Below are 14,476 nucleotides of genomic sequence, written 5' to 3'. Positions count from 1 at the left end.
ATTCTTTTTTATGGAGAATGGATATAATAATTTTTAAAAATAATGGAAAATAAAAAATGTTGGAGAGAATGTAGAGAAATTGGAACCCTCGTACTCTCATAGGAATGTAAAATGGTGCAGCCACTATGAAAACAGTTTGGTGGTTCCTCAGAAAGGTAAACATAGGATTACTGTAATACCCAGCAATTCCACTCTTAGGTATATAGCCAAAGGAATTGGAAACAGAAACTCAAACAGATTCTTGTATGCCAAAGTTATTACAGCATTATTCAGAATAACCCCAAAGTGGAAACAACCTAAGTGTTTAACAGTGAATGGGTAAATAAAATGTGGTATATATATACAATGGAATATTATTCATCCTTAGAAAGGAATTAAGTTCTTTTTTTCAATTTTAAAATAAAATAGTTTATTGGTTGTGTTAAGCAATATTTTATTACTTAAAATATTATTTATTTTCAAATATTTTATCTAAGAACTTCAAAGCACTTGACAACTGATGCTGGTAACATCTATGCAATTGGCATTGCTACCATGTTTATATAGTTTCTGAAAATGAGGAAGAAAAATTTATTGTGGTTTCCAGCAGTGGAAAATTTTAAAAATCCAGAATTACTGAGACAAAATTTACTGACTAAGTTAGCCCTAAGAGCTGAAATAGAATCATTTCCCAGGTACTTCATCTTTCATAATCTGTTACTCAAGAGATTCAGAATCTGTTCCAGTATAGAAATAGGGACAAATGGCTTCTATAAAAGAATCATTAAAAGTATAGAGAAGAGATATATCATTCACATTATAAAAAGGAAACCGCACTCAACTCAGTCCAGAAAAATGCCAGTCTTACTGGGTTTTACTACTGGCAGAAGTTGATTGTCTTAGGATGCAATGCAACATAACTGCTGTCAACATATCGCCCAGTTGCCCAGAATATACCCTGACCTACTGGCTGATTCCACCATTTCCTAGGAAGACTATCTTGACACATGCCCAATGCCCATTTAGTTTTGTTTTTCAATTCTACTTCCCAGTAATGCCTGCCAGAATTAAATCTCATAGAACCTAGGATAGCAAGGCAGAGATGAAATCTCCTTGGGTTATAACAAAGGTTTGTTTTTTTTCTTTCTATATTGCATACTTTTTCTGTCCTCAGAGACTATAAGCCCAGGATGTGCTGCTTCAAGATCTAGAATCATATCTATTTGTAATGGCTTGATAATTTTGCCTAAGCCAGATTATTGGGGAGGAATACTGAATCCATATTTCTTTAATCACAATGAAGAGTTCAAGGTATTTTATGTTTTGATACCTGTGGTGCTTCCAATATTGGGGGCACGGGTTCGATCCTTGGTCAGGGAACTAAGATCCCACATGCCAATAAATAAATAAATAAAAACACACAGTGAGCCAAATTTTTCCTATAGGTCATAGTTTGCCAACGCCTGGCCTAGATAACATTTGTACTTGGATATCTGACAGGAATCTTAAAACTGGATTTATAATTATCCTGCATAAATCTGTAGATTTCTAGTCTTTCCCTCCTCAGTGAATGATGTCATCATTTTCTTGGTTGTTCATTTTAGAAACTTGAACATTATCCTTTACACTTTCTTCTCCTTTAATTCTTACACCTAAGTCCTGTTGATTCTATACTCCTACATTTTCTAAATTTCTTCATTTCTTTCCATCTCTACTTCACCATGCTAGACCAACTCACCCTCATCCTACCTGGACTTCTGCAATTGTCTTTATACTAGTCATCCTGTTTCCTCTCTTGACCATCTCTAATTCATCGGTGGCAGAAACTACCAGTTGTCTTCCAACATCCACTCCCTTTCTTCCAAAGTAATAGACTTCTTAGCTGGGCACAGAGCCATCTAGGGAAAAACCCCTCACTTTCCCAAACTCCTTTGCAGCTAGATGTGGCCACTGGGCTAAGTTCTTGTTAACAAAACAAAATGGTAGTGACATATAGAATTTCCATGTGCCCTTCTTGTTGGTTGAGATGTGGCTTTGGTGCTGCACAATCTTGGACAATGCTGGTAAGGGCAATAATGTTGGGATGGCAAAGAAGATAGATGGAGCCTGGGTTCCTAATGACTTTTAGGAGCAATATCGAACTCCGCTCAGACTTTATCTTACTTACGCCATTGTTATTTTGAGTCTGTGTTACACTTAGCCAAAACTATAATCTAATGAAAACACCGTCTTCCACATAATAGCTAGAGTTATTGTCTAAAAACACAAATCTTGTCAGATCAATTCCTAATTTTATTTAAAACCCTTCTGTGGCTGCCCATCAATGAATGGGTGAATACCAAAATTCTTAATATTGCTCACAAGACTGTGCAATCCAGCCCCTGCTCGTTTCTTTAGCTTCCTTTTGCACCTTAAGGCTCCAAGGCTCCAAGCGCGCTGGCTTAATCTTAGTTAGGTCTTTCCTAATCAAAGTGTTTCTTGAATATCCTGTTTTCTTTGCTTAGAATGCTCTTTCTCTCTTTTTCTACCTGGCCCACTCCTACTCATCTATCAAGTCTCAGAGAAAACATCATTTCCTTAAGAAAGCCTTGATCATTCCCCACCCTGCCCATTCTCCCAAACTAGGTAAGGGTTTTCCCTGTTTTATCCACTCCAAATACCCCTTCCCCTTTTTGTTAATACTTGTCTCAATTGCAATTTAAATTGTTACTAAATAATTAACAGTAATTCAAATAATCCCATACTGGATTTTCAGATTTATGAGTCCATCTTATTCACTCCAGCACCTGGCACAGTACCTGGCACATGGTAAGCAGCGCAGTTTAATACCTGCTGTTTGGTAGACACTAAGTAGGTAGTACTAATTATTATTACTGGAGTATAAGGACTACTTCTACCTTGATTAAAGCTACCTCCTGAGACAATTAGCTTAGTGACAGCTTTTAAAAGAATCTGAATCCAAGGCTACTGAAAATTAAAAAGAGGTATGTTATTCACCTTAGGTCAATAAGTTAAAATTGGTTTTTATTTGCCGTTTGTCAAACTCAAAAGGTATTTTAGCTCAAAGGAAATTTTATAGTTAAAAGTGGTTAGTGGATATCTTCTATAAAGTATGTAATTTGGAATGAACAGCAGGAGGAAGGGAAATATTTTAGATAGGTTTAAAGTAAAAGAGTGCAAAGAATAAAATAAATATCTTATTTGGGAGTCATAGGGAGGAAATTGCTTTAATCTAAGATATTTAGTGCCTTTCTATTACGGTTGGCACTAGATTAGCTACTACATTCTTTTCTTAAATTAATACTTAAATGTATATATATATGTGTGTATACACACACACACACACACACACACACACACACACACATGCATACAGGTATTATACCAGTGCTTGCCTGGAAAATGTGTCTATATATATGGTTACTCAATAAATAATCATAGTAGAAATAAACTCCTTAATAATGAAAACTTCATGTACAAACAAATAATTAAAAATATTGATGACTACCTACATTATACCAGTGGAACACCAGTGCAGTGCTAATTGAGATATATGCATATAATGAGTACAGATAAACATTAAAGGAATGTCCTTCAAAGGAAGGAGCAAGTAGCATCATGAACTACACTTATATTTAAGTTTTTCCTCCCAGGGATTTTATTTTTCTACAATCATTGCCTTCAACCATGCTGTATTGAATATCTTTTGCATCCCTTAATGACACTTTCGGTGGATTCCAAAGCTTTCTCGTTGCATCTGGCTACTAAAACTCAGTTCAATCTAGTTAATGCCATGCATGCTGAAGTGTTCAACAGTAATGTATACTGATGTCTGTAGCTTTGAAATACATCCAAAACATAAGATGAATTGATAAATGATAGAGGGATAAATAGAAGGAGAGATATGAGATAAAGCAAACATAGCATCAAGGTGGTGAGGACCTGGGTGTTTAATGTAGCATTCTTTCAATTTTTCTGTTTGTTTAAAAACATTCATAATAAAATGTTGGAAAAAAAGACCCCTTTCCTCCACCCTTCCCCCCAAACCCTCATTTATTCTCAATTTAAAGCATCAACTTCAAACTCAATTTAAGTCCCATCTCTTTCCTTCTCCCAGGGGCAGTTGACCCAGGGAACTGTGACTGCATGAGCTTATGAGATGTGGGGAGCAAGTAAGCCCAGAACTTCCTGTCTGGAAGACTTCAAAATAGGCCTGGTGGGCTCCCTTACCCTTGTAGTCAAGTTATGGTTAAGTATCCAAATATGGAATTCATCGTGAAAGAGGATGGGCTCCACATTCCAGTGTTGGCTCAAAGTGAAATGGGAAGCAAGTGGAGCTGTAGACCTGCCCATGCTAAGCTTTCTGGAAGACTGGCCTCCTTATTTAAAATGGGGATATTTAATGCTGAAGGGATTAAATCCACCTACACCCATATCGACACCAGAAACACTCAACCAAAAAAACCCAACTTCAAATAAAAATACAACCCAGTCAAAAAATAACCTTAAATTTCCAGGGACATAATCCTTTGGCTAGTTTCCCTTCTGATGAACATGAATTTCTTCTTTTGTATTACCACATGAAAAACAGAGTTCAGGAATTCAAAATGTGTACTGATTGACTAACACCTTTCAGGTTATTTTCCAAGACTGGCCCTTTCAATGGGATGAAGTAGAGAAATGTCTTGGAAGGGCAAGTCTTCCTGTCTCGAGCTTCCTTCCTTTGTCTAGAGTCAATGTGCCCCTCTGCCCCTTTCTACAAACCTTCCTCACAGCCCCTGCCTATAAGCTGGAGTGTGCACTGTCCTCTCTCTTCAGGCTGGCCTTCCCCAAACTCTGGCCCTCTGTTGGCCTTCCTCCTCCCATGCCCAGCACCCTCATCTTTGCATTTCTTGTCTGGCACTATCCCTTAAAAACTGACCAGCTGACAAGCCAGCTGGTCAAGGTCTTCACTGTGTGGTGTTAGTGACTGGGCTTTTGCTCTGCTGCATTGGCACTTTACAGGAACCTTCAGTGCAGGGTGGTACTGACAGTGTTTGTCACGTTTCTTACCACAGTCCCTAACAGTCTGTAAAACAGTCAATAAAATTTAATGAATATGTCACTGTGAAGGTTAACTTTGTGTCAATCTGGCTAGGCTATGGTGCCCAGTTGTTTGGTCAAACACTAGTCTAGATGTTGCTGTGAAGGTATTTTGTAGCTGTGATTAACATTTCTAATCAGTTGACCTTAAGTAAAGGAAGTTGCCCTTGATAATGTGGGTGGGCCTCATCCAATAAGTTGAAGGCCTTAAGAGCAAAACTGAGGTTTCCTAGAGAAGAAGGAATTCTGCCTCAAGACTGGAACATAGAAATCCTGCCAGAGTTTCCATCCTGCTGGCCTGCTCTATAGATTTCAGACTTGCCAACTCCCACAGTTGTGAGAGCCAATTCCTTAAAATAAATATTTCCCTCTTTCTCTTTCCCTTTTCCTTTCTCTCCCTCCACCTCTCTATCATTCTTTCATATTTTTGGCTGGTTGACATCTGCACCCCTTCTTACATCTGAGGATCCAAGCTTTGAGAGGCTGCTGAGAGAGGCAGACATCGACTCCAGCACTGACACAGAGACATAGAAAACAACAGGTTCTTGAACTCTGTGATGACAGCCACCACACAAACCCAAGACTCAGGTGCTCCCACTTGGGACTTCACCTCTGAAGTCAGTAGCTAATGACTAAGCCATGACAACTTAGACCAGGGCGTCACAAACTATCTGTGCTGAAGAGCCAGGTTTTTAAAATTTCCGACTTGCTGGGCGCTGATAATTTTATAATAGACCATAAAAATAAGTCACTAGAAAAAAAAGTAAGTCATTTTATAAAAGTGAAAAATGTCCTAAAAACTACAACTCAATTATATATTATTAGGTTCTCAAGAGAGAAAATTACTCCATCAAAGTATTACGAAATTTCTAAATGCTTATTTTCAATTTCTGTACTTGTTGCAGATTGGTAACAAATATTTTGGAGACCCTCTGTGCATGGCAGTGGCTTAGACTTTATTCTTGGAGGGAGGCAGGGGCAGGGAGCGTAATGTTCAGCAGCAGGGGCAGTAGTGGAAGCATCTTAACCAAATTCTTCCTATGATATGACTTGGCTAATTTTTGGCTGCTGATCTACTCTCCTCCTCCATTTGATTTTGTCCATTCTCCAAGTTGGGCTCAGCCTTTCTTGTGGATTCTGTGAACTACCCAACATCCTTCTAATAAAAAATATCTGAACTAAAATTACCCACAACTGTTGTTGGTAGTTTGTAGTCACGAACCCTGAGATGCACACATGCTTACCTGTGAGATTTTTGAAAGGATTATCTGAGTTAATGGGAACAAAGTGCTTATTATATGGGTCTTAGAACCCAACAGGAGCTTGATAAGAAATGTAGTAGACAGACCCCATGGTGACCTCCAATGATTTCCAGCCTCCTGGTGTCCACGCCTTTGTGCAATCTTCTCCTGTTGAGTGTGGGTAAGAACCTGTGACTTGCTTCTAATCAATAGAATATGACAAGGATGATGGGTTGTCGTTCCTGTTATTATGTTATATTAGAGTGTAGTAGGAGATTAAAACCTTCCCACACCCCTTTCTTAACAGTTTGCATGTAAAAGTGATAGTGATTCTGTCACCACTCATCACTGGATGAAGGACTAGCATGACTTAAACTGGAAGAGAGTTAATATTGATAAGGCAGACCAATTACATCTATCAGAGACCATTATGCATCCCATACACAGGGCGTATCTGATCCGGGTAGCAGAGGCAGTCATCTCTATGGTATAGTTTAAGGGAGGAGACCAGAAACGCCTCCTCTCTGGCCCTGTCTGCAGCATTCCTAATTCTCACATTGAAGCTTCATCCTTATAATCAAGGTTTTGCTAGATCCCAGTCAGGATATATGGAGCCCTAAAAGTAAGCCACAGATGATGCAAAACTGTAGAATAAAAGTACTACATCTTTCTTGAGAATCCATTTTGCTTGAAGATGTGGGGAGAAACACATTCTCTGAACATTTAAACAGATATGTATATATTTCAGAGTGGAACTCAACCTTCACACTCATTTTAAAATTTCTGTTGAGGTATAATATGCATACAGATAAATGAATATATCATAAGGGTACAGTCTGATGACGTTTCAAAAACTGAATATGTCCATGGAACCCAGCACCCCAGATCAAGAAACAGAATATCACCAACAGCTCAGAAGCCTCTCTGTGCTTCTTCCAGAGGCTACATTCTATGGATAACCACTATCCCTACATTTAACTTTATGTACATGGAATCATACTATGTGTGTAGTGTCCGGTTTCTTTTGCGCAACATTGTTTGTGAGATCCATCCATGTTGTTGCATGTACTTGAAGGTCATTCATTCTTGTTGCTGTATAGTATCCCATTGTGTGGATATACCACAATTTATCTATTCTGCTGTTAATGGTCACTTAAGCAGTTTGTATTTTGAAGTTATTATGAATAGTGCTTCTATGAATATTCTTGTATATATCTTTTGGTGGAAGTAAGCACCAAATGAGCTGGGTATATAATCAAAGTGTAATTGTAAGATCATACACTGGGCATATGTTCAACTTCAGTAGTCACTGTGAAACAACCTTCCAAAGTAGTTGTACCAAGTCCCATTTATTTCTAAAAAAATTTTTAAATAAGACTAAAGAAATTTCATCCTTAGGTTAATGTCTTGACTGTCCCTTTGGAAGATATCAGTTCATATTCTTTGACTTATTTCAAGATTTTGTACTGGGTGCCTGGGAAGGTGGCATCTATTTTTAGTCAAGTATACCATTGTTACTGGGGCAAATTTTCACAATTATTTCTTTAAGAAATTGTAATAAAAACTATTGCTACCTGTATTCATTATCACTGCATAACAAATTACCACAAACTTAGCAACAGAAATGATACACATTTGTTATCTCACAGTTTCCATGGGTCAGGAGTCCAGCCACAACTTAACTGGGTATGCTGCTGCAGGTTACTACTCACTGTCTGCCTTCAAGGTCTTGGTCAGGGCTCAGTTCTCATCAGAAGCTCCACTGGGAAAAGATTTATTTCCAAGCTCCCTCAGATTGTTGGAAGAATTCATTTCCTTGCTGCTATAGCACTAGGGGCCCCAGCTTTTTGCTGTTAGCTGGAAAGTGCCCTCAGGTCCTAGAGGCACACCTACCCCCCAGTTCCCATGTGGACTTCTCACATGACTGCTTACTTCATCAGGATACTACTGCCCTCTTTTGAGTCCAAGACCACACCACCTCAACTGTGTCCTAGGGGTGAGGAAGCCACTGTCACCACTCTTGGCTTGAGGGCGCACTTCCTCAGATATGATTCATGCCAACCAAAAAGAGACTCTGTGTTCTGCCTCTAAGTACCCACCAGAGTAGGGACCAGGCACTGGGACCCCTGTTACCACTACCACGGAGAAACCAAATGCCTCTACTGCTATGCTTGCCAAGAGTAGTGTGGTCTCCTCCTTATTTCTACTTTCCAGTCCCTACTAAGGTGCATCTATTGGCAGAAGCCAGGTCCCAAGAAGAAGAACCTGAGCTCTAAGACAGTATAGGAAAGATCATCTTTAGCTTTCTAAACTCCAGCCCTCAGTAAGGCATCTTATAAAGCATTGGTCCTCAAACTTGAGCATGCAGTAGAATCAACTGAGAGTATATTAAAACATAAATTATTTGGGCCCAGGTTTGGAGTTTCTGATTCAGTAGGTCTGGGGTGCATTTCTAACAAGTTCCTGGGTAGTGATGATGTTGCTAGTCAGAGACCATATTTTGAGAACCACTGCTCTAGGGGAATTGGAATAGATTTGAGAAAGCTAATCTGCAATATATGTTACAATGTGCATAAGAATCACCCGCATAGGGTTTGATACACTAGCAGGTTTTCCAAAATACTGGGTCTATAGTGGAGGCCAGAGATATGCACTTTTTAAAAATTGAAGTGTAGTTGATTTACAATATTGTGTAAGTTCCAGGTGTACAGCATAGCGAATGAATATATACCTGTATATATTCATATATATATATATATATATATATATATTCCTTTTCAGATTCTTTTCCCTTATAGGTTATAAAATATTGAGTATAGCTCTGTTCTTCAGGGTATTTTTATATTGGTGGTCCATGGAGAACAAGTTGAGAAACACTGGATTGGAGCAGCGGTTCTCACCCTTGGCTGCACGTTACAATGCCTCAAAGAATATTATAATGTACTGATGCCTTGCTTTCATTCTCTGAGGTTCTTATTTGTTGGGTGAGCCACACCCAGCAGAACTCTCTGAGTGATTCTATTGTGCAGCCAAGACTGAAAGCTACTGGCCTAGAAGAATCTGTTGACTAAGATGGGTTACTTGAAGCTGGCAGGTTAGACTCACTTCTTTCCTAAGACTAGTCATATTGGAGGCCATTTTTAGAGGCTTAGACTGTCTGAAGTCATTCATCTGCATGGATTTCACTGCACAAAGAAGCATCAGAGAGAGAGATAAGCTATTCTTTGCCTTGCTGAATTTTTAGTAACGGAAATATTTTCAGTCTCCTGGAAAACCATTTGAATCTTGGGATTTCCAGAATCTTTAGAGGTCCATTGGTTTCATTTAATCATTTAAAATCTTTCAAAGTCTGCTAAGCACAGAAAAACTCCTTCAGGGAGCTTATAACTTTAAATAAATGAGCATGTTATTAGCGGAACTTATAAACCTGTATTATAAACCATTAAAGAAAAGACAAAAGGCAAATAGAGGGAGGAAGGAAGGATATCTATTTCCATATAAATCTTGAATTATGTTTCAACACACGATTAGAGCTTTATCCATGGTGTTCTAGAAAGACTGACTAAAAATTTGGCCCTTCCTTAATCTTTTCTAGCTTGTGTTTAAACCATAAATTCATCTAGAGTAAGGGTGGAATTTACTTCTTATGTCGTATCCCTCTATTACCCTATAGGGAGCTGAATACATAAATGGAAGAGAAGGAGGGGGCAACCCTTTATCTCTTTATGAAAAGATGACAGAGATGCTGATATTGAATTGGGCCAGGTATGCTATTACTACTCTGGGGTGTAAAGGGTGAGAATTTTCTACTTCTAAGAAATTATGGCTTCTTGATTCTCATTTATCTCTGGCTTCTGTAACACTAGCTCTCTTCCAAACAAGCTAATACATGAATAGTCAACTTGCTGCATGACTGAATTATAACTGCAAATTTTGGCCCTTGGGGAAAGGAAGATGGAGAGAAAGGCAGTGTGTGAGAGAGACAGATGACTCATCCATCATTTTGGGTGGAGAAGGTGGATAACTAAAGATTTAAATTTTTAACTCATGGACTTTGGTATTTGAATCATTTGAAGGATAGAAATTTTTACAAAATATGCTATGATTGTTTCTGCTTTCCTGGGCCATTGATATTGGTTCCTTAACTTCCTCTTACTCATGAAACCCATTCATTCATTAATTTGTTCACCCATCCAGCAAATATTAATTGAACATTTACTCTGTGCGAAGCACTGTGCTTAGCCCTGCAGATATAAATGTGCAGAAGACATGGACCCTGCTTTCTAGGGGCCTGCACCTGCAGTGCAGTAGATGTGGCTGTAAATGAACATGCTGCTGCGTGAGGCTAAGGGGGAGCTGACTCCAGCATGGCTCACAATGGCTCCTGCATGAGAAAGTCAATGAAGTCAGGTTTTATTTTGGTCATTTGCCCCCTCCTCATGAAGACTGAGTAAAATATGTCCAGTTGTAACACATCTAGGCAGTATGCTATGATAGTTTGTCTGCAAATTAAAGAAATATACCAAAAACAGAAGCCACTTTTCGCAAGGTATTATCACAAAGGTAAAGAGACTTCTCTTTTTTTTTATTTTTAAAATTTTTTTATAGAAGTATAGTTGATTTACAATGTTGTGTTAATTACTGCTGTACAGCAAAGTGACTCAGTTATACATATATACACATTCTTTTTCATATTCTTTTCCCTTATGGTTTAGCATAGGGTACTGAATATAGTTCCCTGTGCTATACAGTAGGACCTTGCTGTTTATCCATTCTATATATACCAGTTTGCATCTGTTAATCCCAAACTCCCAGTCCATCCGTCACCCCCCCCCACTCCCTTAGCAATCACAGGTCTGTTCTCTATGTCTCTGATTCTGTTTCTGTTTCATAGATAGGTTCATTTGTGTCATATTTTAGATTCCACATATATATTACATCACATGGTATTTGTCTTTCTCTGTCTGACTTACTTCACTAGTATGATAGTCTCTAGTTGCATCCATGTTGCTGCAAATGGCATTGTTTCATTTTTTTATGGCTGAGTAGCATTCCATTGTATATATGTACCACATCTTCTGTATCCAGTCATCTGTTGATGGACATTTAGGTTGTTTCCATGTCTTGGCTATTGTGACTAGTGCTGCTATGAACATAGGGGTGCATGTATCTATTTGAATTACAGTTTTGTCTAGATATATCCCCAGGAGTGGGATTGCTGGATCATATGGTAATTCTATTTTTAGTTTTCTGAGAAACCTCCATACTATTTTCCACAGTGCCTGCAGCAACTTACATTCCCACCAACAGTGTATGAGGGTTCCCTTTAAGAGACTTTTCTTTACTCTTGCTATTGTGGTAAAGTTTAGATGGAGCCTGATGGGAGTAGGGCCTTAATTGAGTCAACCTATTCAAAGTCAAAACCTTGTGCCTACAAATCCAGAGACATACAAATAAGCTCATATTTCCAAAAGTCACTATTTAGCATGCCTTTAACCTGGACAATAATGCCCTCAGAGCATAGGATGTATGGCTGGATTTAGAGTTGAACAAACCCTGTGAGACTGACTGCTATTAACCCAAGTCACAGGAGACTGACAAATTAGAATACTGTTGTGTAATTTATAATGAGATTTTGAGGACTGTTTTTTTTTCCACTGGTAAATAAATTCTGTCTGGATGGGAAGGTCCAGAGAAAGCCCTTATGTGAAAAGAAGGCTGCTCCTGGGCAAGGCAACAGAGAGAGAGGAGGTGGCTAGATGGTTATAATAACTGCTAGCATCAGATTTGATAACTAGATGCAGCCATCTCCACCACAGAGACATACCTGCTGTGGGGTCTAGTTGGCTATGTTCATAGGCCAGGGCACCTTTTCTCCCCCAACGGTGCTGAATGGACATTGCCAACTTTGACCCTGACTCTTTTTTGGTTCTGTGTTTCCAAGATGACTACCTCTTTCTGTGGATATCACATTTCCTTTAGCTATTGCCAACCCTGTTACAACCAAGATTCTCTTCCTGATTTATGATCTATTTTTTAAAGTCTGATGTGTTAATTTCATTACTCAAAATTTCAGAGTTCTGGTAGCATCTTCCTGTAGAGTTGCTCTGAGTGTCCCATGTTTTGTCAGCTCAGTGAGTCAGCTTGTCACCCCATAACAAAGCAGCTTTGCTAGCTCACTTAAGCCTATTATTCTGAAATGATCTACTTCTGGAAAATATTGTTACAGAGCTTCCGTGTGCAACCACGCTGAAGCTAGTCTCCAGCCGAGACCTCATCCTCTCTTAACTCCCCCATTTCCCACTTTATTCTGCTTCTCTCAGCCCCCTTCTCTTAACAGCATTCTGCCAAAAAATCATTTACACAAGAACTCCTGTTTCAGGCTCTGCTTCTCAAAATGGGAACTTTAAGATATTTAAGTAAATTAATTTACATATAGATTGGGAGTCGTTAACATATCTTCAAATTGAATGTTTATTCCTTTAGAATTCTTTGAGTTACTACTGGTTGTTAGTTGTTTCCTTCACCATCACGCACACACAGAGTGGAGGGGTCCATTGCCTCTGATTTTAAAGGCTAGAGGTTAGAGGTGGCTGATTTTCCCCAGACCAAGAAGTTGTGGACATTCTTCTTTTCCTCTTTGGGTTGTCTGCCTCTGTCTATCCCTGCCATTTCTCCTTTTTGTGGCTATTGTCACTGTAGCATTCTTTCTTGGAGCTTCTCCCATCCTGCCATAACATCATTTTCTCCTTTTCTCCTTTGGAGGCTCAGCCTCCAAAGCTAGCAATCACTGATGGCAAATGGAGGGACATGGTCAGAATTATTGTGGGGAAATATTCCAGTTCCAGCACACCCAGACTCTCACTCAGATGTAATGTGACTTATTAGCCATTTGTCCGAGTGGTTTCAAAGGAGCAGTGCCTCATCTGTGTCAGAACCTTGCAAAACACTCTGGATATCTCTTATGGAATGAGCAGTTTGAGAGGGGGCTATGGCTACCCCCTATGTAACCCTATGGCTACAGCTGAATCCCTAAGTGTGTGTTCTTAAGAGTTTCCAACTTTTAGGGCTTCCCTGGTGGTGCAGTGGTTGAGGGTCAGCCTGCCGATGCAGGGGACGCGGGTTCGTGCCCCAGTCCGGGAGGATCCCACGTGCCGCGGAGCGGCTGGGCCCGTGACCCATGGCCGCTGGGCCTGCGCGTCCGGAGCCCGTGCTCCGCAACGGGAGAGGCGGCAGCGGTGAGAGGCCCGCGTACCGCAAAAAAAAAAAAAAAAAAAAAAGAGTTTCCAACTCTTATAATTCTTTGCTCTCTCTGACTTCAGCTGACCTAGACTATATCAAGGTGATGCAAATTGCAAAAGAGCCACTACTTGGCCTTAAATGCAGGGTAAGCCCCTATACTGGGCAGATGTCACTCTAGTTCCATGGTGCATCTCATGCTTTGGTTATTGGACTCCCAGGTGGAGGTGGAGAAGGCCTGCCATCTGCTCACTCAGTGTGATGCCTTGGTGCTGGGCCTGTGGCAACACTTCTCCAAAGCATATTCCAGCAGGTCCCCTTACCTGTCCACCAAGAGGCAGAACTCTTCCATTGCTTGGTGGATAGCTTTGCTGGATTGTTCTTAGGTGCCAGCCTCCCTTGCTATTACAGATTTTGCACAAGAGATCTTTAAAATGGTCAGTCCTTGAGCCTACAGAGGTGTGTTTGATGAATTAGTCACTGCTCTATGATACTGACTTAGATGTCTTCCATACATAGCTGGAGTAGAAATAGGAGGCAAGATTTTCCTGGTTCAAACCCACCCCCCACCTCTGGCTCAAGGACTCTTCATTTGGCCCTATCCCATCTCTATAGAGAGTCATTCAAGTCTCAGCATGGCCTTGCACAGAACTCAGTGAAAGACAAGCATATTTTGCTTGTGTCAAAGACACAGGCACATTTCTAAAAAGAATTCCCTGGTCAGGTGTCAAAGACATCAGGCGCATTTCTGAAAAGAATTCCCTGGTCAGGTGCCCTCAGGATAATTGGCATCAGCTGGTAAGAAAACACACAGAGAAGCTCCTGGGGTGGGTAGTGTGTGTTTTGGGGACCCTGTATTAAAGGCCTGGCTATGAGCGCCTTAGCGTTTCAATGGCATTTAGATAAACAGGAATGGTGTGTTTCCCCCACTGTCA

The 14,476-nt window shown here is 39.9% G+C and overlaps 1 pseudogene; it reads right to left on the bottom strand.

The window, feature by feature from the left end:
• Window positions 1-696: 696 nt before the first annotated feature.
• On the bottom strand, window positions 697-12,202 carry LOC132513176 (tripartite motif-containing protein 60-like; annotated as a pseudogene).
• Window positions 12,203-14,476: the final 2,274 nt, after the last annotated feature.

The sequence above is a fragment of the Lagenorhynchus albirostris genome, chromosome X (assembly GCF_949774975.1).
Source record: "Lagenorhynchus albirostris chromosome X, mLagAlb1.1, whole genome shotgun sequence".
Lineage (NCBI taxonomy): Eukaryota > Metazoa > Chordata > Mammalia > Artiodactyla > Delphinidae > Lagenorhynchus > Lagenorhynchus albirostris.
The sequence above is the reverse complement of the archived record's forward strand: the minus strand, read 5'-3'. Positions and strand labels throughout refer to the sequence as shown.